Source organism: Amblyomma maculatum, chromosome 9 (assembly GCF_055883805.1).
Source record: "Amblyomma maculatum isolate TAMU_Amacu chromosome 9, ASM5588380v1, whole genome shotgun sequence".
Taxonomy (NCBI): Eukaryota; Metazoa; Arthropoda; class Arachnida; order Ixodida; family Ixodidae; genus Amblyomma; species Amblyomma maculatum.
This window is the reverse complement of record NC_139352.1, coordinates 29,004,577-29,030,080: the sequence shown is the minus strand read 5'-3', so window position 1 is coordinate 29,030,080 and position 25,504 is coordinate 29,004,577. Positions and strand designations below refer to the sequence as shown.

The 25,504-nt window shown below is 46.5% G+C and overlaps 1 pseudogene; it reads left to right on the top strand.

The window, feature by feature from the left end:
- The window catches only part of LOC146178710 (uncharacterized), a 41,115-nt pseudogene extending 16,411 nt beyond the window's left edge, over positions 1–24,704 (top strand).
- The last annotated feature ends 800 nt before the right edge of the window (positions 24,705–25,504 follow it).

Below are 25,504 nucleotides of genomic sequence, written 5' to 3'. Positions count from 1 at the left end.
AATCCTCTATTTTATTTTCAGCATGGCTGCCCAGACCTCACCATACCAGTTCCCTCTCGAGCATGGTGGTGGATTATAATAAGCCGAGTAGTGCAGCCAGAACATCCAGCTATGGCCGCTGTTCATCACGGGAATACCAGTGCGACCCGCAGGAGCAGAAGTCTGTGTGGAAGAGGAAGATCTACAGCTGTAATCTTTGCTCTTACACTTCACCCTTTTCATCGAATTTTACAAAGCACAAAAGAGTTCACACGGGAGAGAAACCTTACAAGTGCGATAGCTGCCCTTTTGCAACGGCTTACTCATGGCATCTATCGAATCACAAGCGCGCGCACACAGGCGAAAAACCATTTCATTGTTACCTGTGTTCTTTCTCTACTGCCCACAAAAAAAGTTTGATGCTTCACATGAATGTTCACGAAGGAGCCGACTTGTTTCACTGTCCTTGATGTCAATTCGCGTGCCGTACTAAAGAAAGCCTCGAACAGCACGCTTCCCAACACAGTCAGTGAATAATCACGCATGGAAAAACGAAAGTGATGTCACTGCTGGTGCCCCTGAAGAACTCGCTTTGTCTCGTGACGTGTGGAAACATGCCCTACATGTTAAGGCGAGTAATTCAACAAATGTTTTGAATGGCCTGAATTTGTGTATCCTAGTCATTCATGAAGTGAGGTCAGTAGGGCAACTTGGAACCTTTGTATAATGTAATCTTGCCATTATATTCCGTATCTACGTTATATTTTACGCTCACAATAAAACTTGTCACCACCGTTCTTCCTGTAACACTGCCATTGTGTGTATACCAAAGGATTTTCAAGGCATTAAAGTGACAGTTGCAACAATCTTCGCCAACTAAGGCAGGCCTCCCATTTCTCGCGTTGTGACGCAGATGAAGGCGTCCGACGGGCGCACGGTGGGTCAAGAATAGGAGCGCCCTATGGGTGAGAGGACTAGGGTAATAGCGGGGCGCGGGTGCGCATGCCCGGCCGATTACCGCACCCCTCTCCTATTCATCGCAGCACTCCGCGCGTGCGCACTGTCGCCCCGCTACTGTCCTATCCCCTTAACTCGTTGGGTCCCCCTATTCTAAAACTCCCAGAAGACTGTTGTATCCCTTCGGAAGAGGTAGAAGTGGTAGAAGCTGGACGTGACATATAAGCAAATGTGAGGTGGCTGTGTTTTCCTTTCATGCGCATTTCCATGTCTTGCTCAAGTGTACCTCCCCCAATACAACCAAATTCTCATAGTGCCGGAAGAACATTGTGTGAGGGCGTTGAACTTTGTGCTCTCTCAAGGTCGTTCCTACAATGCCAACGTAGAAGTCCCGTGGTTTTGCGTTCTGGAGGTTTTTCTTTTGAGGTGCTGTTCGTTCGACGGGGGAGTAAAGAATGGAGGTGGGGTGTGCGCACTGCGCAAGTAGGCAGTTGGTTTGGAGATGCTCGCGAGTGCGGTCGTGTGAAAGAAGTCCGCCTGGAAACTTACCTGCCATCGCAACTGCGACTTGAATCATATGTCGAGCTCGGGAGGTTCAGTCCCAAAAACGTGCTAACCGGAGATACCCGCCGCAATGGTGCGTAGCTTCTGCAGTGACCATGCGAAACCCGTGCCTCCTGGAGTCCGGACTTGGTCTCCCCACAGCTAAGCTATCCTTTTTCCACACTCTTAAGTACCTCTTTTGTTTTGCTGTGGCATTTCCTCACCCCTTTTGCAATGACTTACCTCTTTTTTTAATTTTGTGTTCTTGGATTTTGTATTCTTGTATTACGCAGTTTATTTGTGTGCGTACAATTTTTTATTTAGTCGCTCCGTAGTGATTCTGTTCTTGTACTCTTTGGCTGCATTTCGACTTTCTGCTTTTTTGCTTATTCCTGTATTTCCTTGCGTTAGATCCTAATACGGCAGTAATACCTCATTAATATCCACCCCTGTGCAGCAGCCATACCGCTACCAGAGATACGAGCCATTCTCGACATCTTCGCACTGAAAGGCTTTTTCTTTAACTATGAAATTCCTAAGAAATCTGCATAAATTTTCCTTCTCGCGAGGTTACGCTTGGGTAGATGATAATGAGTAATTACTTCCTTATCAAATGGGATCTTGATATCTCTGTAAAGCTTTTTTTCTCTGCTTTCGAATGGTGCATTCGGTTTATAAATAACTGCAAAGATGTTTAAGCTGTAAAGGAAAACACAAAGGTAAGAAACGGCTTTTCGGCTCTACTTGTTTCAGGAAATGCAAAATTGTGCAAAACCTTTGGCACCTAGAGAAAAACCATTCGAGATCTATTGAGATTAGATGCCAATGAACAAAGCTAAGCATTTTGATTATAGTGTGTATAGCTTAATTTATTAGCCACTCGCCTTTGAAAAGTGTAAGAAACTGGAAAATATATATAGAATAACTTTCAAGATATGCATTGTGCTGCGTAGATTGTACATTCGGAGGTCGTGCAGGGTTTGCTTTTTCCTGAAAATATCATCGGTCTGCTTCATTTAGTGTAAAAGTTATTTGTGATAAAAGTTAGCTTATTTTGGATATAAAAGAAAATGCTAAACTGTTCAAGTAACGAGCTTTTAGCGTTGCTGAGGTTTCGCGTGGAAAAGCTTTACACTTCGCTGTAAAAGGATAAGCACCGGATTTCTTTTACGGCTTTCGAGTAATGTGCACCGTCAGGTTGATTTCAGCTAATTTTTTCGTGGTTCACTTGAAGCGTGCGAGCTCTTTAAGCATGTATGAAATGCTCCATGGCTTGTTTACTTCTGACAAATATAACTTAAAGTTTCGGGCTTTCGTTCTTTTATTCAACTGACAACAATTATCAACTACAAAGTGTACAAAAAACAAATAGTGAAATAGCAGAGCCGCGTACGATAAATGTAGTAGGCATCGCCATCTACAAAATTCACATGCAGTAAGAATGTTGCAGCTCAGAAAAATTAGGATGGCGCGAGAAACACCCTGAATCGAGGGGTTGGTTGGTTGGGGGTCTTTGGGATATTCTCGGGGGGGGGGGGGGGGGGGGTATACCGGACACGGGTTATGCCGGCCTTAAGTCGCGGCGGTACTCTTGGTGTATGGTGTACGAGAGGGTATGATGCTTCTACAACGTTTTAACTCTGCCCTTTCCTTCCCATCGGGCGAGGGACGCAAACATTGGCGGGTAGGGTCGAGTGTTCGAGTCGAACTCGGGTGCATGTGTGGGTGACTCGTCTTGACCCCCCTGCAGAAAGTATGCAAACACAGTCGAGTTGAGTCCGGGCACAGTGGGACGTCGCGCGACGGATTTGTCATGGAGGGCTCCTCCGAACAATTGCAGGGGTATTGTTCGGGTCTTCCCCTCTGTGATGAAGCGAGTCTCGCGACCTCCGCGAATGGAGCTTTTTCCATAAGCGCACCCTTCTTGTGTGTGTCAGGCGAAGTACTATTGACCGGACGATTTGCCAACAATTTATGCAGAAATTCCTTCGTAGTAGTGGGGTGAGCTTATCTTCCAATGAGTAGTTAAGTGGACGGCTGGTCTCGTCTAGCCTATGCGGAGACGCGGAAGTCCCCTGTGAAAGTACCTTGATAGACTACCCCCCTCCCCTTCCCTGTTAAACCATGACAATGACAACAGCCGCGAAAATTTTTAACTACGAAAACAACTAAGCAGCTGCATGTGCACTGCGCGGTACCAAACTCAGTCTAAACCTTATTGAAAAATTTTAGGAGGACCATTAAAGCATTTGTTCCAGCCTCTTGCTAGCAACCATCACAATAATGAAACTCCGCTCGTTAACAACTGCATAAACATTACTTCCGCTAAAAGTGAGGTGAATCTACATTTAACTCAGCATCGGTATGCTGAGAATATTCAGGAATGTTCAAATATACAGTAAATATTATGCTTAATATATTTAGCCGTGTTGAGACACATGGTAATGAAAAGTCAAAAGGAATGTGAGGTGTATGCAGCAAGCGGGTTTTGCTCATGCGGCAAGCGCTCGTAATTTGCACTTTCATTGCGCGTACGAGACGCTAATTTATGTGGCTCGCGGTACAGTCAAGCGAATCGCATGTCTTACTCGCGTCTTTATTCGATAACAGAGCGCGCGCGCGTGCCAGCCAATTTCCCGGACGGCGAAGGAGCCCTGCCCAAAAAAGCGTGCTGTGTGCAGCGCGCGCAGGAGGCGGGCGAGGATATTCGAGGAGGAAAGTGTTGGAGTGAAGGAGAGTGTCGCTACTTTCAAATTATCGAGGGGTTTTAGAAGCAGCTAAGGAGCAGCTAGGGAACCTCGATGAGAGGCCGTTTGCATCGAGGTGATGATGATGATGATAGTGTTAGCTAGTCCCTTTGTAACGGGTGGACACAAGATTGGTGTCCCAGCTAATAATAAAAAAAAACTACACACACACACACACACACAATTGTCTAAAGAGACATCAACTAAGAAGGTCACACGCAGCACTTCACCTGGACACAACCCACAACCGCGCCTACCCTCACCACACACTCACACCCCCACACCCGGCCCAAACTTCATCACAGTTGGCGAACTGCACTCCACCATTCGGCGAGCCTTCTCGTCGTCGCCGCAGTTGCTTTAAGCAATGCTTTGTCAGCGGCCGCGCTGTCTCCGGCGGCGCCTCCCAGGAGCAGCAGCGCCGCTCGACGGAGGAGGTTTCGCGCATGCGCAGTAGCGCTATTTGACAAATGTCCATTGCCAGTGTACACTTGCTTCCTTTATGATTTATTTATCGCCTCCTATTCAGTGTGTCATACTGTTTGTGTGTCTAGCCCATCTTCGAACGAAACGCTGCCAGCTAAAGCTCTCGCGTGTGCAGCTGAGGTGCTTCATCCAAAAAACAGCGCGAACAAGCGGGGACGAAAGGAAGAAACCACAGGAACAAGCGCTGATCCTTTAACTATCCAGTTGAGGTGCGCCCCAACTACAGCCAATACTGTAACCTGGCGAACGAAACATGCTCCCGGTTCAGTACAAGTAGTGACTTTAGTTACTCGTTTTTAGCTTTTCTTTAGTAACACACATGATGTATGCTTGTGTTTGGCAAAAACAGGCATCTCGCTGCTCATGGGGCTGCCTTGCACAAGAAGCGAATAACCACTAGCACTCTCAACACGACAGGGTTCAATGCTGCTGAACGGAATGCCAAGTTTTAGTTCAGATGAGAGAAACCACTGTAATCAAGAGTTCGACGAAACAATCTGTTCAGTTGGTGGAATAAAGAAAAATATAGGTTCACTGACCAAGTCAAAGTTCCATGAAAGCGTACCCATGTTTCGGAAGCCTTTTTCACAATGAAGAAACTAGACAAAAAGCAAGCGTTTATATCTTCTCCAAATACTTTGACTTGATCAGTGACCTTATATTTTTATCGCGAAAGCAATACTACTTGCACTTTCAAGCCTTCAGCGTAGCGAGGCGGTGCACACCATTGACCTTTAGCTTCACCCCTGGGGTGACGTCATGCCATCTGCCGCAAAAACTGGGGGCCCAACGCGCGCCGTCAGCCATGCAAGGCATAGAGTTCCTTACACTAACTAGAGGGAAAGCTGAGGGCGCTGCACTTCAGCCACCATGGGCGCGCTAAGAATCATGGGCCGGTGTGCTACTTGTTGCGGGACAGTCGGTTTTTCTCGGGTACGTGGAGTGGCGTTACTGCATTGTTTCTTTTTTTGTTATCATCATCATCTGAAGGTGCGTACATAGACCGCGAAAGCCATAGTAGCGAAGGCGCAAAAGCAGACGTCGCCAATAAATGGTTTCTGTTTCCCGAAATGCCGCTAAAAACTTCCTTAAGTGATTGCACAACGATAAATATTTTCATAACATTTTTTTTTATTTCAAAGTTTGCCTATTAAGTGCGAAATATTGGTATTTGTGCTGCTCAAAACTAAGCCAATAGGAGAAAGAGTCATCGCTTATATTGGATAAATCTCACACTGGCATGCTTTTTCTCTCTCTTTTTGTAATTTACAGTCACAATATTCAATCTTAGGACATTATTTATGGTATAACAACGTTTATCTTTGCATTAGTTTTGGCCAAAAGTTGTAGTTCTGCACTCAGTAGCTCTCCGGCCCATGATGCTTTGAGCGCCCATGGTGGCTGAACTGGCCGTTTGGAAACTCCATGTAAACGCCCATAGACGGCAGCACAGCTTTCCCTCTAGGTAAGAGTAAGAAACTCTATGATGCAAGGCGGTGAACACCAATGGCGGCCTAACTCCTGCTCCTTCCGCGAGGAGCGCTACAGACGGAGTGACGTCATGCAGTTGGATAAATCGGGCCCTGGCTCACGCCGCCAGCCATACGAGTCAGAATCAGCCTGCTAGGACCCTGGCATTCACGTTACCCCATATAGGCCACTAAGGTGCGTTCATACGGCTTTGTACGTGGGCTGAGGAAGAAGAAAAAAAGAACGTTCGGTCCCCCGCAGCTGATGCTTTCGCTCAATATTTGATTCAGCAGCGTTGAACTCTCGTAATTTTTCTTTATGGAAGAAAACACTAAATTGGCTTCGCCTTTGATGTTTTTATTTGCGCATATTTTCTTATTTAGTTTATGCGCGCATGATGTCCTGCCCTCTTCCTTGCTAATTTCGCTTCGTGAAGGGCGCTATAGGGAACCAAAGCTGGAGTTTGCTCCGCGACGCCAGCGCTCGGTCTCCAGCGGAGCGGAGAGGAACTACAAAACTTACGCGCATCCGCGCCCGCGCTGCGCGCGGCTGTCTGCGGAGTCTGCGCAGCCCGCTCGCTCGGGAGCGCGTGCTACAAGCAGCCGCACGTGCACGCGGAGCGGGAGAAGGAGAGTGAGGACGAGGGGGGATGGTCGTGTGTCTGTGCGCGCAAAGCCGGCGCTCTTTGCCAGTGGTGTTTCTTATTTTTGCTTTTTTCTGTGCCCCGGCTGACATAGAGGCTGGCTGGAGGCACGCTTTTTATCGGTGCTTTCTAAAGTGGGAAATTATGACTAATTGATCGCCGCGGACATTGTTTGCAAAGAGCGCTTGTTGGCAGGCTCAGACAAAAAAAAACATGAACGCGAATTCGGTACTCGAAGGCAGAGGCAAGCGACAGGTATTTTGAAGGACTTGAGGGCACCTCTTGATGTCTCTTCCATGTTTTTCAGAGAATGAAGGGTCCAGCCTTCTCGTTGAGAATTGATACGCGTGTACACAGCGACGAGTGCTCCGGCCGCTGGTTGGGGAGCTTCCTTTCCATTTGTGACTGCTCACTTGAAAGGGGCCTATTCAACTCTTTGGGGACAGACGTGTTAGGCGATGCTGCCGGCGCCGTGGTGCCTGCTTTCGGCGCGTTTAGGACGCGTTCCCCACAAAGGCACAAAGCATGCCGCCTTACCCTTTGGTTCCGGCTGACAGCGGGTGTTCGCTGCTGTGGCGCTGCCATCCGAAATCAATCACTTATCTACCTTTAACGATGAGAGGTTTCTTAACGACCTGGATCACTGACGAGAAGCCGAGGCATGCCATTCTTTCGGCAGTTTCCTCTCTCCGTGAGACGAAGAGCGAGGAAATGCCTGACGACTTTTCATGCAGGCGGGGACATCTCTCCAAGTAAACCTTTGTCTTAACTCCACAGCTACGCTGTGCAATCCCTAGTTCAGTTATCTCCTCTAGCGAATGCGCAGTTTTGATCTCCCGAAGCAGGATCGCGTATGAGGATAGGACGATTAACGTATGTGTTTTCCCTTTATAAGCGCCGAGTGATGGCATTAATGACATATATCTGTTTCTTGAGGCCGACTTGGTTCTGCGATGGCTGCTGCGGCACCGCCAGTTACAAACAGAGGTGCGAGATACGAGCGGTACGAGATACCTAAAAAAAAAAAACGACAACCATCGTTTCAACACGAAAGAGAGAAAAACACTTTCACGAGTTTTGCGAAAAAGCGCGCCGTCACTTTTTCATTCCAGTTTTTTTTTTCTTGCCCCCTTTGTTGGAGCGCGACGGCGGCCAGAATGCGGCCGGAGGAGGAGAGAAACAACCGAGCGCACGCGCGCAAACGTACGTGCTGGAGAGCAGCGTGGAGCAGACGACAGCATGTTTTTCTATGCGCCGGGGAGCAGACGACGCGGCCGCACTGCGCGTAGGTTTTGACGGGATCTCCATGGAGGGCGCTGACGCACAGAGCGGCGCAGCGCCCCCTGGCCCAGGTTTTCTCCCCTATCCCGCGGAATATCGGCAGCACTGCGGCGTCTACGGTAAACCGTTGATGTTCTTTGCCGGTAAACTGGTTCGGCGTTCATTTTCGCACTAACGTTACGTGCCTAGCATCGCCCGCTTCCGCGCTTTGCCACGGAGGCAGAGGGCGTAGAGCGCTCGGGCTATTTTTGCCCGGGCACAACGAAGAGGATGATGCTGTGGTGAAGGCATTGTTTATGATTCTCGGAAAAACACGAAACTCGCTCAAGTGAGCAATAGAGCTAACACTCTAAAAACCTATAGGCAGGCAGACCGTTTCCAAAATAATGCATCCCTTATATCAAGTAAGGCAGATCTCGTGTCACTCAAGCGTCCAGTCACCCTCCGTCTCAACGACCAGTTTGTTGCGTTTACATGTGAACCTTGCTTTGAAGTAATGCGACTTGCTGTGTTCTGAAAGATGTCCGATAATGTTAGCAAAACTGGCATAAAAGCATGGGAGAATTTTGAAGAACACAAAGAACGTATTTCTGTTTGCCCACATGAAGCAAAACCACTGTACAGCATTGGTGTGGGAAAATTTATAAAAAAATAGCACATGCCAAATCTAACAGAACGCGATCTGATCGATGTGTCTAATTATTTGGCATTTCCAGAAAAAAATATGTATTTGGTAAGCATGGGCAGTCATGCATGGAGTAAAAGTTGGGCTCCAATTATTATGCTGCAAAATTAGGAATGTACAGGTAAATTGCCACATCTCTAAATTATTTACTACCAACGCATGAAGCCGAAGGGCGGGCTCGACACTACAGTATACAGGCTTCATACATGTGTGTGCTCTGCGTAATGAGGACAATAATAAAGTTTGACTCCAAGCTAATAATGAACAGTAATCCACCCAATATATTGGTTCAGAAAGTGCATGAGTCATCACGGGAAGGTGCAACAGGACAGGGCAGCTTGTTCTATAGCGCGCTACTTTTCACATCAGGTTTCAGTGTCGAGTGAAATGCCGCAGGATAAAAATGTTCCCAGGAGATTGATTAGGTTAATAAAATGTATTCTAATTGCATAAAAACAGTGCGTTCCTTCAATTGCACACGCACTCTCTCGCTCACACACACACACACACACACACACACACACACACACACACACACACACACACACACACACACACACACACACACACACACACACACACACACACACACACACACACACACACACACACACACACACACACACACACACACACACACACACACACACACACACACACACACACACACACACACACACACACACACAAACGCGCGCGCGCCTGAGTAAATAAAATGACTCCGTAGAGCATCAAATTGGGAGAGGGAAGAGGACACCATAAGTGCCTACAAAACTGGCCCCGTTTGGACCTTTCTTCTGGTAACGTTCCTGTACAACACCCCTCCCCCTTGTCCCCATTCCCGCATAGTTTAGTGTGAAACCGCCTCTTTAGTGCCGAAATGAACATTAATACATGCCGGCATCCTGCGCGGTTTGGTGGATTTCATGTCTCGCAATATCGGCTCATTTAGGAAGGCAAAAAAAAAAGGCAATCATTCTTTTGTCTACAATTTGTAAGTTGCCAACTTTAGTTTTCAAGGTTGGACAAACCCGAACTAAAAACAAACAAGGACGACTGTTAACTGAAGTTTAGCTATTGATCATATATGTAATATCATTTGATAAAACAACAAATTTTTTGTTGTGTCCAACAGCCGCCAGTTTGCACTCCCGTCCAGGAGTGTTCCGATCCCTACTATATCAATGACATCAACAATAGGGAGCTTTAAAACAGGGGCCCCTACCTCTTAGGGGATAGGGCAATAGTGCGGCAAAAATGAGCACGCGCGGAGTGCTGTGATGAAGAGGCGAGGGGTGCGTTAATTACTCTGGGCATGCACACGTGCGGGCCGCTATTACCTTATCCCCTTACCCATATGGTCTCCCTATTCTAAAGCTCATGATCACGTGATTGCACAGCGCTAGGGTCAAAAGAACATGAGGCAGGCGCTGACTTCAACTTAGGTTCATTGAGGAAGCCTGCAGAAATATGTGCATGAGACACAAACAAATAATTTGCATAATACTTTCCCCTTTTTGGTATCCGCTTATCCTTTTCACTGGTAGTAAATTTGCACTGTGATCGTGCTGACAGCCCGTTGTATTTGGGTTGAGGCGAACTAGCCTGCTGCCGTCAAAGTAACCTACACTACTGCAGTCCAGAACAATCCCCTCATGCACTGTGGGGAGGAACAATAGGGTTCGTGGCTCTACAGCGGAAACTATACTTCGTCTTACAAGATGTTTACAGTACTGCGAAAGGCATAGGCACCCCGGTCCAATCAGGATCACGCGCACTACAATAAGCAATTGTGCTCCTACGCGCCTCTCGCCCCCCAAACTGGCGGGGGTGACAGTAGGAGCACCAGTCTCTATTATAGTGCCCAGGGACAAGAAGCACTTAGGAGTACAATTGCAACGGCTCCTCTACCTCTCGCAGTGCTGCAGATATCTTGTGAGAGGAGATATAGGCAGGAGAGGGAAGGCTCTTGTCACATTGTGGTGGCATGTATTTTTCGAAGTGAGGTGAAGAGGGGAGTTGAATGAGGCAGCCATGCTGCGCAGGACGGGGACAAAAGTTCTTCCTTTCTCTGCCTTGATTTCGTTATGGAGCAACAAAACGCTTTGAAAGCCCGAGCAGCAACAAAAGAAAAGCCTTCAGACAGCGCATGTAAAGAAGACTGGGCACAGTCTCGCATTCATGTATTAGTGGCGTAGCCTGGTGGCAGAATCTGAACTGCTCTCAAGATGGCCACCGCGGAACCGCCACCTTAAGCCTCGCAATCGGTCGCCCCTTGGCTCTTGACAACCTTCACGCAGAAAACCCCTGCGAAACCTTGGCCAGTATTCTTGAAAGAGAAGAGATGCGAACTAAATAGAGGTCAGGTTTTAGTTTATATTTTCTTCTCTTCATTGGTAGTTTTACGAATATATAAGCGATAACTAACTTTGTTATGTTTATTGTAAAGTTACTGCTTCTGATGTCTCTAACTTTGACGATTGGGTGCCTGCAACCTATGAACTTTTTCCATTGGACCCTTTACTAGCCGCTGGCTATGGGTCCAAGCAGTGTCTGCCTATTTTCCTGTAGCGCACCAAAAAACATAAATAAAAAAAAATAATTTTTGGACCCTCCCATAAACCAAAAGATCCGTCATCCTGACGAAAAGGCTTAAAAGCGCTCACTCGAACAACGCACGCGCCAAGCGCTGCCGTGCCGATGTCGTCGCTCGCGTGCGCGCGTCAGCCAAAGCCGGTTGGGGCATGCGCATGGCACCTGACGCGAGCATCGCAAACGCTGAGGCTCCAGTCTGTACTTGTTAGATATATCGAGATATTTGACGGGTGAGCGCACATGCTACACGCGTCGGAGACTAGCAACCGGTTCGCAACAATAGGAGGGGACAGCTCGACTGTCCCCTACTCCTTTCTTCTGCTTTTGATGCCTTTTCAAGTCTCCCCTGCTCTTTCTTCACAGTTTTTGATTTCCTCAATCGGCGCGAGAACGTGAGCGGGCCAGTGCCAGGAACATGGCATTCCCTTTTTCAACCCCTGCAATTGCACTGGCGTTGGCGTCGGCGGCGCGTGAAAAGTGCTTTGGAGTCTGGGCTTTAGGTAGTGTCCATGGCGCAGTGCCTTTAAAGCGAGACGAGAGTAGAAAGCCGAGTGGTCGAGACGTTCTATACTCTGTTTCATACATCAAGTGCAACATTGCCAAAGCTACAGCTCTTGTTGGCGCTCTCCGCATCCGCGATGAAAAATAGTGCCTGCTCTTGACGAGAGGAAATAATAGTTATTTTGTCTGCAAGCTTAATGCATCTTACATTTGCCGTCAACTTCATAAAGAGCACCTTTTTTAGGGAACAAGGTGAAATTGTATGTTTTTTTATGTCGTTTTCGTTCGTGTCGCGTTTTCGCTGCCCTGCAACCTTGCTAGCTGTGCCACTAGATGGCGCTGGCTGTGCCTTCCGCGTTGCGCATCTTTTTGAGAAAATGGTTCTTCGGAACGCATTTTTTCTTACAAGATCCGCACTGCGAAGATGTCTAGGCATGCGGAGGAAGTTATTGCAAACGTGTATGCTCGTTTCCGCAGGAACCACTCGGCCACAAAACGAGCGCGTAGTGATACGCCTCCTTTTTTTTTTCTTGCGGACTACTTGCGCAGCTTTCGCCGCGTTGCACCTGATGTATGAAACGGAGTATAGGGGTATGAGCTTCGGCAGAACCATTGTGCTGAATACAGATCCAAGCCTGCGTAGGAAGCTGCTGCTTGAGTCTTGGTACATATATCTAAAAGAGGCGGGGGAATGACAATTGTTTCTTGGGCACCTCTCTCTTCTTGCCCCCACAGTTTCGTCATCCGGCGATTAAATGTATGTGTGGTTATAAAAAGCTTCTCCAACTCTCCCGCAGACACACCGCGAAGAAGTATCTGTAGTAGTTTACTCGACAAAAACAAAGAGCGAAATAGCAAACTGGAAAAGGAAAGTAATGAAAAGGAGAAGTACTGATGGAGCGCAGGAAGACGGGGAGATCTGTGAACAAGTGTTTACAAAATACAAATTCTAATAAGTTTTCACTATTCGCGTGCGAGTGCCTGGAACCTGTTTCACATAGAACACATCTAAGTTCACTGTATTTTCGGGGCCATGCGCACATAGCGTATTTTCCGTCAATGAATTTCAATTACGACACACGCACAAGAAGCCAAGGTGGAGCGCCCAGCCTCAATCTTAGCGCGGTGCCACCCAACAAGAACTTATTTTTGGCGGTAATTTCTCTCTTATATTGAGATTATAACCGACGGCATTTAACTATGATTTCATTCTGTATACCTAATACAACTCTGGATAAAGAACTGGCTTCCGGCCGACCACATGGCGATATCGTTAGAACGGTTCACAACATGCCGTTCAGTGAAGTCTTATTTATCCCTTCATATTCTATACACCTTCGACATGATTGTAGAAATTACCTGTGATTGCGGCAAACGCAAAAACCCTTTTCGACGGCCCACTATTATTTCATCGGAGGCACTTTAACAGTTCAGAAGAAATACTGTAAATTGCGGATTTTTAATTGGAGAAATTACCTATAGCACCCAATCAACTAGTGCACCGAGCAAAAAAAAAAAAAAAGGCGGCACCATGCTTGAAGATACAACACTGCAACACTTACCGTATTCACGTCAACGTGTTGGCGCTGCATTTTCACAACATCGCCGAAATTTTTGCAGAACTAACTGATATTGAGGCTAACAACATCAGCTTTAAAATTCAGTTATTATATACGACATTATTATCTGCAATGCACTGTGCAAGAGTCATAGGCATCGTTGCGGGATGAGCATACCGAAAGCCAGTATTTTCCTACTTCCTACCCAAACATTGATTGCTTTGAATGGTTAATGCGCAGTGCCCGCTTTTCCACTATCATTCATGCCCATGCGCTCAGCATGTGTCAGCGCTTGCAGTATAATATGTGCCCTTGTTAAGAAAAACGCACTTTTATGTCGCGTTCCGTAGTTGTTTCCACGCTCTGATGAAGGAACGTTTGATAAAATTGCACATTCATACGGCAGACTCAATCTCTCGACATGAACAGGTCGACAGGTCGAGAAAGGGCGCCACACGTTTTTTGTAGATGCGGAGAATGCGTGTTGAACAGAAAAAACAGCGCAGAAAACTTTTTGCTTCACTCAAATTTAACATACTTTACATTTTCTTAAAGCTGCACCAAACGCTACCTAAAACTCTCAAAGCTTGCCGATATACTGTAAAATAGAGGAGCGGTGAGTGATAAAGCAAGGTTAAACGGGGTATTTCTTATTACTTACTCATAGGATCCATACTACCATATTTCATTGCCCAGGGTAAACGGAATATTTAAGCCACACTGATGAAACTTAAGGGGTTTTTAACCTGTGTACCGGAACGCTTGTTTGTAAACATTATGTGTGACGAGATACTAGTAGAGAGATTTAGCACACCGTGATCCGCCACCGCGCGTTCCACTGCGCATGCCCAGATCCCTTTGATGCCGATAGAAGGCGCCACATACTTGATGTCTGCACATAGACCTGCCGCATCGGAAACAATCAGCGTGAGCGCCCCGCCCACGAGCGGTAGAGGGTCACGGTGGCGGATCGCGGATAACGGTATGCTAAATCTCTCTATTGTTTGTTTTCTCATCGTCATTTAGTTACGCGCCGTCGCACCGCCGGCCTTCGCGGATGGCGCGACCGGTTTTCTGGGGCGCATGAACGGGAATCCTGAGGATGATTATCGAACATCGTTGAAGAAGCAGCGTTTGCATTCGTGCCAGCTCTCGCAGGTCTGACTAAATGCCCGGACAGAGGAGATGACTCATTCCTGCATTACATTTTTCCATCTGAACATACTCAATTCTATAATAATGACAAAATGAAGGGAACGTTTCCACCTGAACCTATATTTAATGCAAAATCTCTTCTGTTTATCTTCCTTATGGCTAAACTACTGTCTTGTCCTTCTTTTGTTGCAGATTTCCATCACAGGACGAGCCCTGCAACCAACAATTTACCACTTCCGGTTGCAAACAAATATTCCGTTAAGAAGAGTCTATCTACCCTGATTCCTTTGCTGATTGCTGATTGCTCGGCTGTTTTCGATTTTTGTCCTTTACATTGGACGCAGCCCGTTTACGGCGCCTGCTGCACCAGCTGCAGTCTGGGCGTATCATGATTTCAGACCTCGGCTTCACACTTGCCGTACTGGAGGCCTCGAATACCTGAGTGTTCCTGTTCATTTCTCTTGCAACCACCATGCGTGCGTCATGCTCACATGACAGTGAGCGAAGGTTACCGGTTAAGTCCGGGTCCCGACAAACCTACACCATTTGTTTACCTGGACAAATGTACACTCCGAAGACATTCGACCGTATACTTATCGGCAATAGACGTACTGCCACACAGGAGAAAAAAATCGGTACCTCATATAGTTTTATGAGTATCCTTAAATCCTCTGCATGCGCGCCGAGATTTTTTTTTACCCCGCTTTTATGACTGCTCGGAGAACAGGTGGAACCATTTCACCCGCACAAAATTGCTTGCTGTATCTTTAACCGATTATCCTTTTCTGATTATCTTCCTCCTTATATAGTTTCTGTTTTTCTAAGAAATTGAGATTGTGACATTTCGTTGCATGCTAGGCTGCAATGTTCCTGTTCGTTTTATTGACGCAGCCGTTTTGGCTTTTACGTAAGATTTTCTGTTTCTGTAATTAATTTAGTCAATGCAAGAAACATAAGTTGCTCCAAAACGATGTTCTCCACGGGCCACTGTATTGTGACAGCTTGTGACGATCTACTGTTATATCTGTTTAAATATAAATTTTCGTTAGGAGATTTATTATTTTTGTGAGCATAAATCTTAACTAGCCATTTCATATCCTTTCAGGTTCCTACGGAGGGCTGATTGCTGCCTTGCGGACATTCATACTGACGCCGAAATTTAACGTATAAAGTTGATTTTACGACGGCGGGCCGTTACTTAACATGAGGGTGCTGCCTGCCGTTGTGTTCTGTTGTGTGACATAGTTATTTTGAGAATTAGCAAAAGTACAGTGTCGAGCACTCTTAGTAAGAACGATCACGCTCTCTTCAGAGCGACATTGCCTGCGATCGGACAGCGCATGAAGCAGTCCCAGTCTAAGCGCAGCCCAGCCTTCAGGTCTTGTTGCGCATGCGCCGCTCTGCTTCGATGTAAGGCTGCTACGGACGCAATAGTGCTTTGGAGTATGCGAGCTCGTTCTCACTAAGAGTGGACGATACTGTGCGTGGATATTTTGTTGTGGAGGTATCCCATCTGCAACTTCTTTCAACGCACAAGCGCCTAGCCGCCCTCAAAGTAACACAAATCATTTATTTTTCTTTTACCCCTTTTCCTTAGTCCTCTCCATAGATGTCGGTTGAAATCAATTTTGAGGACGAGTTCCTTAATCAGAATGACGAGATTGTGCAGTAAGCTGAGCTACGAGTGCATCTATCGCACCACTCATTCTTCGAAAATCTCCTCTCTCTCATGTTACAGGCCTTTGGAATGATTTCCGAATTCACATCACCTCTCAACGCAAATGTGGCACGGCCTTCCATGAGGACCTGCGCGAGCATTTTGTCCAGGATATCACTCAACATTTTCACATCTGTTTTCATAAAGCAATTGTTTTTTTTGTTGCTTTCATTGCGGTGCAACTAATAGCTTGTTTATTGCGACATTTGGTTACCTATACATGTACGCGTTTGTGCCGGACTGTGTTTTTATGTTGCCTTTTATTTCATCTTTCTTTTATAATGCATTGGTCTTTCAAGAAACTAGTCACACCAAATATATGCCGCCCAGACTCGAATATCCCAATCTTGAGCATTTTCTTCGTTCGCCAGCGTTAGCCGATTACTTAAGGTTAATAAGTTGACTTCTGATATATTGGAATCGGTAAGAAATTTGCAAGGTAAACGTTTTAGATCGCCTAGAAAACGACTCGCTAAGCTGTTTTATCAAACTGCGATTTATCTTGTTTATTCGGTGACTTTCAACGAAAGCCGTCCCGTGACCAGCTGCAACTGTAATTTATTTGCCCAGCCCTCCCGCAAATCATCATTCTAGAAAGAGGCGTTGCAGATAAAAGAGTACTTTGTTGTCAGGGCCGCATTCCAGAACTACTGCCGATGTAATGAGGAATACTTTACGTAAACGTAGCTCTATAAAAACAATGCAGCTAGCTGTCTTTGGGAAGTCAACTTTTACATTGACACTTTGTTCGTTAAGCCAATAATTAAGAGGTCAGCTGAGGTATTTTTACTATTAACTTTCGCCGACGAAAAAAATACTGCAGAATTTGCAAGCGGACCCTCAATAGCTCAGTCTGCATGCCTGGGCTAGTACTCACCTGCAAGTTAGCTGCTGCACACTATGTACATCTTTAATGCACCCTCTTTCATAATGTCTCCTAGGTGGCCTTTTAGGCGTTGGAAATACGCATGTTTTCAGTATCAATGTTTTTTTTTTTTGCAGTCATCATTCACACTGTAATGTCTTCTATTCATGTTCTACTGAAGGAAATAATTCGCGCACTAAATTGATTGTCTATATTTGAACCGCCACATGCGAAGTCGATTTCAGGCTCGCGTTTTTGTCATATAATCACCCTTTGTAATTTTTGTCTGTCTGCAATGTTAGCGCGCTGAGTAAGTGTTTAACTCTCAGACTTTACTGGCAATACTAGATTGTTTGCAAGCTTTGATGTGTGTTCCATGTTTTAATACCCCGCGTTTTGCACAGTTAGATTAATGAACATTGTGACAACGTTTTAGTCATATACTCTAATTGAAGCGAAACAATGCTTTTTAGGTACGAAAGTGTGGTTTTGGTTCACTGGATTCATGTGATAAAAAGGCATCAATGCAAGACTTCAATACCAAGGAGTGCAGTGCAATTTCGTTTGTTTGGCTATGAACCTTCTGCTATGAACGTAATCGGTCAGTGCCCCAATACATGCAAAAGCGTGGAGTTGGCCGCAAAGCATGACATGCTGTATTTTACATGTGTCTATTAGCCATTATTGTGTATTACTATTTAATAATAGTTGAAAACATTATTGCATTCGGTAACACAGCGTCCCTTGAACAATTCGTAAGTAAACTTTGACGTACCCTATTTATGCCACAACAGGTCGTCCAAGTATGCAATTGTATTTCTCCTAAAATGTATCATTTTTTTTATGCTGTCATATATGTTGTTTATTTTTATGTTATTATAAACAATCTTGCCATGTACTGGGAAGAGAGCGATATATTTGCTGAATAACTTTCGCAAGCACTAGAATGCGGCCATTTTAAAAAACAACAACAACATGTATTCTTTTTTTCAGGATGGGTGCCCAGACCTCACATAAGTCATACGAGTTCCCTCTCGAGCACTGTGGTGGATTATGATAACCAGAGTAGTGCAGCCAGCACATCCAGCTATGGCCGCTGTTCATCATCACGGGAGTACCTGTGCGACCCTCAGGAGCCGAACTCTGTGTGGAAGCGGAAGATCTTCAGCTGTAATCTTTGCTCATACACTTCACATTTTCCATCTAATCTTGCAAAGCACAAAAGGAGTCACACGGGAGAAAAGCCATTCAAGTGCGCGCAGTGCCCAGCTACATTTTCTACATGGGACGGACGCGCAAAACATGTGGTCAGACACAGCGGAGAAAAACCTTACAAGTGCGATAGCTGTCCTTACGCAACGGCTTTCTCATGGGATCTAACGACGCACAAGCGCATACACACAGGCGAAAAACCCTTTCATTGCCACCTTTGTTCATTCACAACGGCCCACAAAAGGAGTTTGATGCTTCACATGAATGTGCACGAAAAAGCCGGCTGGTTTCGCTGTCCATTATGTAAGTTCGTGTTTCGTACCAAAGAAAGCCTCGAACAGCACGCTTATTCCTACCACAGTCAGTGAATATTTCACGCATGGAAAAACGAATGTGACGTCACTGCTGGTGCTCCTGAAGAACGCGCTTTGTCTCTTGACGTGTACAAACATGCACTACATGTTCATAGTTAAGGCGAGTAATTCAACAAATGTTTTGAATGGCCTGAATTTGTGTATCCTAATCATTCATGAAGTGAGGTCAGTGCGGCAACTTTTGTATCATTTAACCTTGCCATACATATTCCATATTTATGTGATATTTTACGGTGACAATAAAACTCATCACCACCGTTTTTGCTGTAATACTGCCATTGTGTGTATACCAAACGATGTTCAATGCATAAAAGTGACAATTACAACAATCGTCACCAACCAAGGCAGGCCTCCCATTTCTCGTGTTGTGACCTATGCTGGTTCACTGGTTTGGGCTCCCGCATGCTCAACCCAAGGACGCAGGATGGAATCCCGGCCGCAGCATGGGATTTTCGATGGGGGTGATAACAGGGCACCTGTGCACCATGTGATTAGACGTTAAGAACTCCACGTAGACGAAACTTCCAGAGACCGTCAACTGGCGTCATTGATAGCCTGAGCCGACATGGGTCGTTAAACACTAATCAGCCAAACCAACTTCCTCTATTGGTGAGCAACACATGACAAAAAAAATCCAAATCACAGAATAGGTAGAGAAAGGCTGTGACACCGCACGTCTTTGGATTCGCAGCATTGGGTAAAAATGGGAACTTAACTATAAACTGCGATGCCGAGGCTCTAGACTGGAATTTAAAAAATCAGTGTAAACCACGTTACGCCTAGGCTGCCAAAAAGGAGAAATACACGCGTTACTCGCACACGTCTGTTTTGTTTTGTAGGCGTAAAAGGAAGTTTTGTGTAAACTTACTTGTCTTCATGTGCATGTTTTCTGCTGACAGTGCGATGAATAATCCCTTATGGTCACGGCAGCGTATTTAGCACGGATATAGTTTTTGGGTGTTGCGATTCTAGGGGTCGTTTGGATAGGATTGTTTACCATTGGCACGGCGAGATGTTCTTGCACAAAATCTGGTCATCATTATCAACAACCATATTATGCTTACTGCCGAGAGAAGGCGTCTCCCATTTTTCCTTAATTAACCTGATCCTGTGCTAGGTGCATCCACTTGACCCCTGCGAATGTCTTGACCTAATCTGCCCACCTAACTTTCTACCAGCCCCTGGTGTCCTTTCCTTCCCTTGGAATCCAATTTGTTACCCTAAGCGAACATCGATTATCCTCTCTTCGTACTACATATCCTACCCATGACCATTTCTTCTTGATTTCCGCTAGAATGCCAGTAACTCAGAAATATTTTTCTGATCCAGTCTGCACGCGGAGTGGTCTTTGCCGTGCAACAGTTTACACCTACTGCAGGAGAAAGCACTCCCATGTGCCTCCAGTTAGGGCTGTCAAGCGCCATACATTTCATCTCCGCAGAACTCATGACCTCAACCGCGTATCTAATCTTCGAACATCCCTCGTACGTTCGCCTCCCAATTGAATTGAGTTAGTTACTCTTAGCACCCATCAGGTTTCTTGCCTTCGAATTAAAAGCTCTGTCGATGTCCACTTTTTTCTCCACGCCTATCATATTCCTTTCCGTAGCTCACTGCGTTGTCCTCAAGAGTATCGGCTTACCGCGCTCCAACCCAGTCTGATTCTTTTAATAATTTATTTTTCGTTGGGTCGGATCTTTGGTCACTACTGTCGTGGAAGCACAATGGCCCATATAGAGTTGGCCAGGGGTGACATATATGTCCTTCTGAGTGGTAGCTTCGGTAACATAAGGTGATCGCCACATACGGGAGAGCGACAGCCGTGGCAGCAGAGGACCATGTCTCTAATTTTTATTGCGATAGCAATACTGCGCCAGGTTTCGAGCCGTCGGGTATCCCCGGCCGACGCCGTGTTTGACCTTGAACAGCAACCGCTTCAGCTGCGTCCACACTTGAACCGCGCCTTAACGGAAAGGAGGAAGAGGGGAGTGTTCACGCACGTCCACACACACTTTTTAATTGTCCGCTCTCCGTGCTGACGTACCGCTCAGTCCTATCTTCACGCACTTCGCACTACTGGCGTTCCCCGGATTGCACTCTCTCACCCCATGTGATGCGAGCAAGGTCCGATGTTGCATGCGCGCGCCAAAATCCAGGCACGTGCGCCAAAGCGGTGGTCAGGACGCACTACTCAGGGTCCAAGCGTTTAAGGTCTCCGAGTGCTTCCACCTCGTCAGCTGCTGATGAACACCTGACTGCTCAGGAACGCCGCAGTGCCACCAAGTGAAGACAGCGCGCTTAAGAATCGCCGGAAGAACAGTCGTAACCATTGTGTGTCATGTGTTACTCTATAGCCAAATTATCGAACCACACAAGCTACGCCAAAAGCGAACACACAAGCGTAGCCATGCGGCCATTGCTGGCGCAATTTACGAAGCTTAAGCAGAACTAAGCCACTGTCATTTTTTCACTAGGGCATTGTAAAAGGCGCCCTTCATTGTTTTTCTATGACCCTCCTATATAATTACTATAAAAGCAGAAAAAAAGAAAAACTCTAAAAGACAAAAAGAAGGAAATTAGTAAAGGAATGTTCTATGACAAGTTATATGCCAGCGGCATTTTATTTGAAGCTATATTAGGCTGTCTTAAACGCAGAGCTGCAGACAAAGTGTAAGCTGTTGTATTATTTTGAGCCAGCAAGCCAGCACAGTGCGCACATATTTTTTTTTTTTTTTTTTTTACCGAGTTGCTATCGCGAACGCTCCCTCTCTCCTTCTAGAACCCTCTCAGTTCGCGAGGGTATATAATCGCGCTTCTCGAAAAAAAGAACAGTTCATTGCCCACCACCGTCTCTGCTGCCGTTCATTGCGCGTCGGCATTGCTACAGTGGCGACAAGCCTGGACACCTCCCACGCGGTAAAGTTGAACCCTACGGTTTGCTGCAGTGTGAAACACAGACCAGAGCCATGATCAGCCACCAGCTTCCGACCTTTGACGGCATAACAGATAAGTGGGGAACGTACCTTATTAGTGCAGAAGCCTACTTTGAAACCAATGCCACCACTGACCTAAATCCAACGAGCGCTGATAGTGGCAGCCCGCGGACGATACACGTGCTTGCGGCGCGAGTCGCACCTCGGACGCCGAATTTCCTCACTGATGACGAAGCAGTTACAGCATTAAATGACTACTGCGACCCTAAGCGTGACGAGATAGGAGACAGCTATAAATCCCCCCCCCCCCCCCCCCCTCGCTCACCCCTTGGAAAACAAGGAGAGTCAGTGCACCCATTCCTGGTCGAAATATGGCGCATAGGAGACAACTGATGCGCCGAGCCGAATGCTGAGGGACAGAATTGTTAGCGGCAACGTTGAACTAACCTACGGGAACAACTCTTGGCGAAAAATGATTTAACACAAGAGGATGCCGAATCAATGGCAATTGCAGCAGAGACTACTGACAAACTATGCGAAAGATATGAGTGCAGAACCGCCGACTGTGCTTAGAATGCAAGCTAGTCATCACTTATCGACGCGTGATAACCATGCCAGCGGTGCGGGGCTCGAATGCGGATGATGTAGAAGCACGAAATAGGATGATAATGCCTGCCGCTGGATTAATGCACGGTGTTTTCGCTGTAGGCGACGCGGTCACCTGGTGAAGGAATGCGGCAGAGTGTGAACTGATGTGAATGCTGCTAGGCGAACTGTGAGTGTGAAGGCACTAACAATTGAAATCGCTTCAGACAGCCAGAAAATGGACGGGGCGCATGTCTGGACGCTAATTTCCGGAAGGAAAAACTGCTTGGAACCGCCAGTACGCCGTACGTTTCAATGTAGATCCCATGGTAGCGAAACTTGCATAGACTTCATGGGGACCGACTGAGTGAGGCACGAGTTTCATTGCACCGCCACGCCCCCTGGCAATGTTTTTTATTAGAGTGAATGAATGCAAGCTTTGATTATCCACCGAAAAGGGCCCTCCGTTTTCGGCCCCCGCACGCAGGCCAGGGGGGGGGGGGGGGGGGGGGAGGAGCCCCACAGACTAAGGACTAGTGAAGGTATAGGAGTTCTTCGTGGCCTCAGGCGGTTGGCCTGCTGCTGAACGGCGGGGTCCCCGTTCCGTAGCCAAACCTCCCAGGCTTCTCTACTATATTTTCATGCCGACGCCTGTGGAGACGGCGCATTCCCAAATAACGTGATCTAGTGCGCCTTTTTGGCCGTAAGATCCAGACCGGGCAGGTGTAGTTTCCTGCTTGTAACAGCCTCCAAATGTGCGCCTCATTGTTAGAGAGAGAGAGAGAGAGACCGATCCGGCGGTGGGTAGCTGTTTCGAGTTATTTTAGAATTGTTTTGTAGAACAAAAGAAAAATGTGACGTCACAGTCTCACTTTCGGCGCGGATTTTGAATCTTTTTCTCGTAGGTACGAAGACAAAGCCAACCACGACGAGGACTGAACGATGCTCGGCCAAGTTGGCAAAAATTAACCTCTGAGCTGTTGTGGAAATTTAGTTTGGCGGAAAATTGCGCAGCCAATGTAAGACAACTCTTGGCGTTAAACAGGGTCTGTTCTTTGCCGACTTGATCAGGCATCGCTCAGTCTCCGTCTTCGTTGGCCGTGCCCATCTGTGCGATTGATGTAAATGCATGCAGATTTACACCGCTAGTGACATCTAAGTTCGTTATGCAGGCATTCATTGGCCTGATGAGTGGCACATGCGCCGTAGTGCTTGCACAAAACACGAAAAATACGAAGGCAGAATGGAGTATCAGGGAAGCTACAGCAGTTTCATATCAGCTTTCGGACTTGCTAAAGCAGCAATATGGTGCAGTAAATGAAACAGAAGGCTTTAAAAGAAGTTGGAATATACCGCTCCATTAATAACGCAAAGTAGTATGTCTCAGAAGAAGCACAACCAAGCTTGAAGATGAAAAATACACATAACAAATCGTGTACTATAAACATATCCTTTTTTCGTGTATATAGTTATTTACAAGATAAATTGTGTACGGCTATGTGCTCAAAGAATCATAGGATAATAGTAAAGGAGAGCCCGCATGAAGGCGAACGCGCGTTAGTCTTCACAAAAATTATTGATGGCACTCTGTACAAATACGCTATTACATGAAAGCATATTGTATTTGGTGGAATGATCTGTTTACAAATAGCAGTCAACTAGCACACATCATGCCAAGGCAGTGAGATTTCAATGAATCCAAATATCACGCAACTGAAATATATGCATGCCATAAAAACAACCCTTCACTAACAACCGCAAAAAATTAAAGAGAACTGCAGAATCTGCTTTAGAGAAATGCGAGAGCACGGAAGCTGCTAATGGTTGCTTCTAGTTGCTTAATTACCCCGTCGGGGTGGCGCAGTGGTTACGGTGCTCGACTACTGATCCCAAGGACGCGGGATCGAATCCCGGCCTCGGCGGCCGCCTTTCGATGGAGGCGAAAAGCATGTACGCGCTGTGCGATGTCAGTGCACGTTAAAGAACCCCAGGTGGTCGAAATTTCTGGAGTCCTCTACTATGGCGTCTTTCGTAGCCTGAGTCACTTTGGGACGTTAAACCCCACAATCCAAACCTAGTTGCTTAATTCACTTCTTCTTTACCCATTTTAGTCTTTGGTGATTTCAAATAATGCCTTCCTATGCATTTTTTGGCCCCTACTTCAGGTTATGTGACGTGACATCCTCTACGTCACACTAATTAATTTCTTGTTTACCCTCATATTTGGCGTTTCTCGTTTTCGTGACTATCGTACAGGTTTTGAATTTACCCTGTTGGCCAAACATCAACCACTGCTGGCACTGCTCAGGTCTGACCGTGAGACGCCTTCGATGGCCGCCGAACGAATTCAACGGCGGGCATTGTTCCGAGTGGCTACCACTACAAACTACGTTACGTACCAGGGCAACCGCTACTGACAGCAGAGGACCTTAGCAGGCTGCCAGTGCCGACCGGGGGTGAGCCTCTGGAGTACGTCCTTGCATTGGAAGCCCTGAATAAGGGTATAGTGATCATTCGCTAATTGCAGAAGCCTGACTGCGAAAGACTCGTTGTTGGCTAGTGTCACGTACTTCATCTTGCATGACTGTCCTCAAGCCACGAGAGGTATGACCGAGATTTACTGTCATTTTTTCGCTGCAAGCTAAAGCATTCATTAGCTCACTGACTAGTCTACTGGGGTAACAGAGTAGTGATACCACGGAAAGCGCAGGGAATGATGTCGCAGCTGCTGCTTGAAACGCACCGGTGTTCCTCGTCAATGAATTTGGTTGCTCGGGCATTCAATTTCACTGCCAAAATGTACCAGTATTCCTAGAAATTATGTACGTCAATTGTAATTCTCAGATACGCACTAGAAGCCATTTAAAGTGTGCCCTAAATTTGTCCCGGGTGTGGGTAAAAACGTCCCCGGAAGAAAAGGCCCCTGAGAAAGCGGAAAATAGAAAAGAACGTCCCAAGTGAAACGTTTGCTCTAGGAATGAGTTGTTTGGGGCACACGCACACACGAACACATGAACACACGCACGCACACGCGCGCGCGCAAAAAGAAAATGCCTGGCCCCTAGTTTCTCAGCTCTTCAAGCATTCAAAACACAGGCCTCATCAGTGGGGTAGTATTACGTATTAAGAAACGCACAATAGGCTGGTCACACTGGTAGTTCGAGAACTTCGAAGGTGTTCTGGTTATTAGCGTCAAACCTTTCGACAGTGACAGTGC